The sequence below is a fragment of the Triticum dicoccoides genome, chromosome 6A, assembly GCF_002162155.2.
Source record: "Triticum dicoccoides isolate Atlit2015 ecotype Zavitan chromosome 6A, WEW_v2.0, whole genome shotgun sequence".
NCBI classification, from domain to species: Eukaryota; Viridiplantae; Streptophyta; class Magnoliopsida; order Poales; family Poaceae; genus Triticum; species Triticum dicoccoides.
Genome location: NC_041390.1, coordinates 136,300,743 through 136,305,895, shown reverse-complemented (window position 1 = coordinate 136,305,895; position 5,153 = coordinate 136,300,743). Strand labels below are relative to the sequence as shown.

General features: G+C 43.1%; 1 long non-coding RNA gene across 1 annotated transcript; it reads right to left on the bottom strand.

The window, feature by feature from the left end:
• Window positions 1–4,046: 4,046 nt before the first annotated feature.
• On the bottom strand, window positions 4,047–4,547 carry LOC119319172. Its single transcript, XR_005154375.1, has 3 exons — window positions 4,444–4,547; window positions 4,231–4,368; window positions 4,047–4,138 (listed from the first exon to the last, which is right to left on the bottom strand). It is a non-coding gene; the product is annotated as an uncharacterized LOC119319172 (long non-coding RNA).
• Window positions 4,548–5,153: the final 606 nt, after the last annotated feature.

The following is a 5,153-nucleotide window of genomic DNA, read 5'->3' as shown; positions in this document are numbered from 1 at the left end:
GGTTAGTAAGAATATAAAAAGAGATTGACATGCAAGGTTATATGTCATATTTTGCAGGGAGGTGTTGATGGTCCTAGCGGGAATGATGAGCACATCGATGATGATCAGTTTGACCTTGACATGTGCTATGATGAATATCAGCAAGAGTCACTTGATAGGCATTGGGCAGTGATGGTAAAGACATTCAAGCCATTAGACGAGGTTTACACGTTCTATAACAAGCACGCGAGAGAACGTGGGTTCAGTATCAGGAAGGACTCGCTAAAATTTTCGAAGGATCGCGCAAGGACTCCGCGCTTGAGGAGGTATCTCTGTTCCGCCGCAGGAAAACGACAGGCCAAGTTCTGTACCATGGAAGGCCGGACCCGCAGGCTTAGACCGGAGAGTCGATTCTTATGCGAAGCCCATTTGACAGTTAAGCTTGATAAAAATCTCAATCTTTGGTATGTCAGCAGTTTCTCCGATGATCACAGCCACACTCTTGCATGACCGGACGAAGTCCCTTTCCTCCGATCTCATAATCAGATGAAAGCATTTGAGAGAGCTGAGATCTTAGCTATGTCTGGAGCTGGGATAAGAAAACATATCATTTTTGACAACATCGTTAGCAGGTATGGGTCGTATGCAAAGTCACCATTTCAGAGGACAAAGTTGTACAACATGTGCTATAGGGAGAAGATGAAATTGCTTGCACAAGGTGATGCTGATACTGCCGTAGGAATCATGTTGACCAGAAAGGACAGAGATCCAGACTTCTTCTTTGAGCACACGGTTGACGCTGAAGGCAGGCTCCAAAACCTCTTCTGGTGTGATTCGCAGTCACGCCGGGATTATCTAGACTATGATGATGTTGTTGTCTTCGATAGCACATACAAGATGAACAGGTATGGAATGCCGTTCATCCCTTTTGTGGGTCTGAACAACCACCGTTGCACTACTGTATTCGCCTGCGCCATTGTTTCAGACGAGACTGAGGCTACATATGTCTGGTTTCTTAACACGTTCTTGAAAGCTAACTGTCAGAAGAGGCCCAAATCAGTTATTACAGATGGAGATGCAGCGATGATAAGGGCTATTAGGAAGGTGCTTTCTGACGTGTGGCATCGTCTATGTTCATGGCATATTGAAAAGAATATGCAGAAACACCTCAACCACAAGTCATTGAAGGAGTTTAGGGCATTATTGTACTATGCCACTACACATAAGGTTTTTGAGGAGAGATGGGCCGCGTTTGTGCGCAAATGGCAGACGGAGAAAATAAAAACATGGCTCCATAGGATGTACAGGAAGAGGACGCTTTGGGCTGCATCATATTTGTCTGGTGGGTTTTTCCTTGGTATGCGCAGTAATCAGAGGAGTGAGAGTCTGAACTCCAGCCTGCACCTTCATCTTGACTATGGTATGACGATTGTTGACATGGTTGTACACTACGAGAATTGTATTGTTCGCCTCCGTGAGAATGAAGCTTATGATGACTACACGGCCTCACAGACTCTTCCAGTAACAGTGACTGAGTGTCAGGCCATTGAGTCGTATGCTGCGAAAGCATTCACGCAGGCAAACTTTTATATGTTGCAACAAGATATGAAGAAGGTACAGGAGCTTGAGGTAATTGATAGACTGACAGGGACCGATAGTCAGAGATTTGTGGTTGCGTGGAAGAATAACAGGGATCACAGATTTAATGTGGACTATACGCCAGGTAACTCGGCAGAAACTATAAAGTGCAGTTGCCGAAGTATGACTTGCAAAGGGCTTCCTTGCAAGCATATTATTCATGTTTTGAATGCACTGAACTTACCTGTGATACCCAAGTGTTGTGTCCTGCGAAGATTCTCAAAAAAAGCACGAGCTGCACTGCCAGTGAAGCGCACCAGCGATTTGTTTGCGTGGGGTTGGTCGAGTGGTGAGGACAGAGCTAGATATAGTGAGTTGACCATTAAATCTTCAGAAGCCTGTCATGTCGCATGCAGTAATCCTTTCTTATTCGACAAGTTGATGGCAGCTCTGGATGATATTATAGTGAATAAGGATATTCAGGGAAATGAAGATGATATTCAGCGAAGCTTCGTGAACAGTAATCCATTTGAGCCTAACCGAGATCATATTCTGGTTCGTGATCCAGTAAAGGTTTCCACCAAGGGCGCACCTAAGCAGAACAGTAGAGGTCGCGGTAAGGGTGGCCCAGATGTGACAAAAAATGAGAGGCCTAAAGCATTTGACGAGAAATCTAGACGAAAATGTAGCATATGCAGCGGCTCAGGTCATAACAGGAGCACATGCAGCAAAAATGAAGAGTATGTCTATTATTTGTTTATGTCAGTTTTGTTGTTTCATTAACGGTGCATTGATTCTCATATTTTTTGTATGCAGCAACTGGGCTTGAAGACTCAAGTGTAGACGATGCGAGTGTTTTACCTCTTCCATTTATATGAAGAACATTTGTAAAATTTATGTTCGTGTTGAGTATTTTATGTGTGAAACATGATTATTGCGTACGGACCGTTGTCATTTCAGACTTGTTATTTTGTGTCAACTACAATAAAATTACTGTGGTGACAATTGTTATGTTGAGACAACATTGTTGTTGATATAAATATTCACTATTCATTGTTTATTTTATGAATTCTGCATGTATTTACTATAGTCCCGTCGGCTGTCAAATATATCAAAATAGAAGAAGCACTCTGTGAACTGTTGTTGAAAAAAAAAGAAAAAAATGCCCGCCCGTCTCCACAGCGTGACTTAGTAAGCCCGTCGCTATCAAGCCCAACGGGACCCTACAACAAGCGTTTCGGAGCACGCCGTGGAAACCAGGCCCAACAGGGCAGCATCGACGCGGCACATCGACGGGGTAGTAATCAGAGGGTTCAATACAACGACGGGAGCTGAGTATATAAACTAGTCGGCGTCGCCTTCGGCCGTCGAGGTGGGACTAAACTTGTGTCGGTTTCACTGGCGCGGCGTCTCAGCGGTGGTAACTGGGCCGGCCCACGGCGCGTCGAGCCGTCGAGAAGACCGCGCCGTCAATAGCCTTTTTGGGCCGGCCCACGTCGCGTCGAGCAGTCGAGAAGACCACGCCGTCCAGTGCCTTTTTGGGCCGGCCCACGTCGCGTCTGGCTGTGTCCAGGTCGCCCCGCGGCCGACGCAAGTTTAGTCCCACCTCGCCGGCCAAAGGGGACGACGACCTACTTATATACTCAGCTCCCGTCGTTGCATTGAACTCCCCTGATTACTACCCCGTCGATGTGCCGCGTCGATTCTGCCTTGTTGGGCCTGGTTTCCACGGCGTGCTCCGAAACGCCTGTTGTAGTCGCCCGTTGGGCTTGATAACGACGGGCTTACTAAGAAACGCCGTGGAGACGGGCGGGCATTTTTTTAATGTAAAATAATTTTTAAGTAAAACGCAGTGTGCTGCCATAGTTTAGTGCACAAAAATTTAACGACGACATGATTACATATAACTATTCGGCAACAAAAAAAACATGTAAACAAAATAAATCATTATATAATATTTATGAAACGAAATATCATGTGGATAGAAAAAAACATTTGGAAAAGTGCCGAGTCTATTACATATAACTATTCAGAAGCAGAGTGTATTACATAAAATTTATAAGCAATTGCGCAAAGCATTTGGAAAATAAAGTCCTCCAGTACCACCCAATCACATGCAAAACTCCTCCGTGCCGCATCTATTTCTTCTTCTTTGATATCCGAATAACTTTGTTTTTCACTTCATCAAGCTTGTTTCTTTCCGAAAATATAAGTTGCGCAATCATTAACTCTCTTGAATCATCAATTGAGGTCTGAAAAAAAATGGTGTTAGCACAACGTTCATTGTACATCGTAGTCCAAACATGACTTGCGTACCTGTGAAAATAAGCCTGTCCATTTGTCACCATCCCAATTTTGAAAGCATCGAAGGAGAAATAGTCCACACGAATTCCTAGTGCATACAATTTACGAAGATTAAATATCTACTGTACATACAAGACCAACATTCTGTCGAAGTAAAAACTCACCCATCATGTTGTTTTGGCATATCATACGTTTGAATAGGCCACTTGGAAACATCCGGATAATTCACAATTCCGGTTGCATTTGCTTCTTGGATATCTTCTGCTAGTTGTTTTCTCTAAAGATATAACAAACATGGTGGAAAGCATGTCATTCAGTGTACTAAAGAAAACGAATGTTACCAAATGCACATTTGCAAGTTAAACCTACCAGGTCCTCAACGAGTTCTCTAGTAACAGTGTCAAGTTTTCCGGTCATCAACGAGTCAAGAACCTGAAACTCTCTTTTTCCGCTATGCATGACGACAGTAATCCAGTGATTATTTTGCTTGTTTAGAGGAATGTAAGTCTGCATCACAAGGACCATAAAACACAATCATCACATAATATCGTATGTATGTACCGTGTTAACAATCAAACTTACCTTTGATTTTTTGAAATACTCGTCCTCACATCTGTTCACGGGTCCATTACTATGCGACTCTGCTTCATAATCATTACCGGCGGTCTTCTTTCCGGGTCTAACATGAAGCAACCAATGTATCCTCCAAGTTGTTAACATGAAACGATCATCATTAACTTTGTCGACCAAAAATGATGAGTATGCATCAATTACCTATAAATAATGTGTTAGATTTAACAATGGTATTTTCGAATGAATTGTAAAACAATATATGAAATTAACTTACGTCGCCACTTAGCCACTCATGGTTAATAATCTGACAAGCTCTCCTCACAGTGAGACCTTCTTCCATGCCATCATTGAAATTTCTGTTTTGCCATGTTTTTGTAAATGCTCATGCGCACGCACGTACTTGATGGACGCTTTCACCACATCATACTCATCACCAGATTTGTTAACATCACCATTTTGGAACAATTCTGTAACGCACCACTCAAATACTTACAAACGCAAATACATAAATAATTGTTACGCAATAACAATTAGAAACACAGAAAACTTACTTCCTTTGGCAGAACGTTTTGCACGTTTGTTTGGTTTAGGGACCACATAAGGAGACTTGACATGTTGTGATCCTCTGCGCTTGCGCCTGCCAGTAACCTCCTCCACTTTCTCTTGTACTCCTTGAGAACCAACCGACGCATGCGATGCGATTTCGTCCGTCTCTAAAG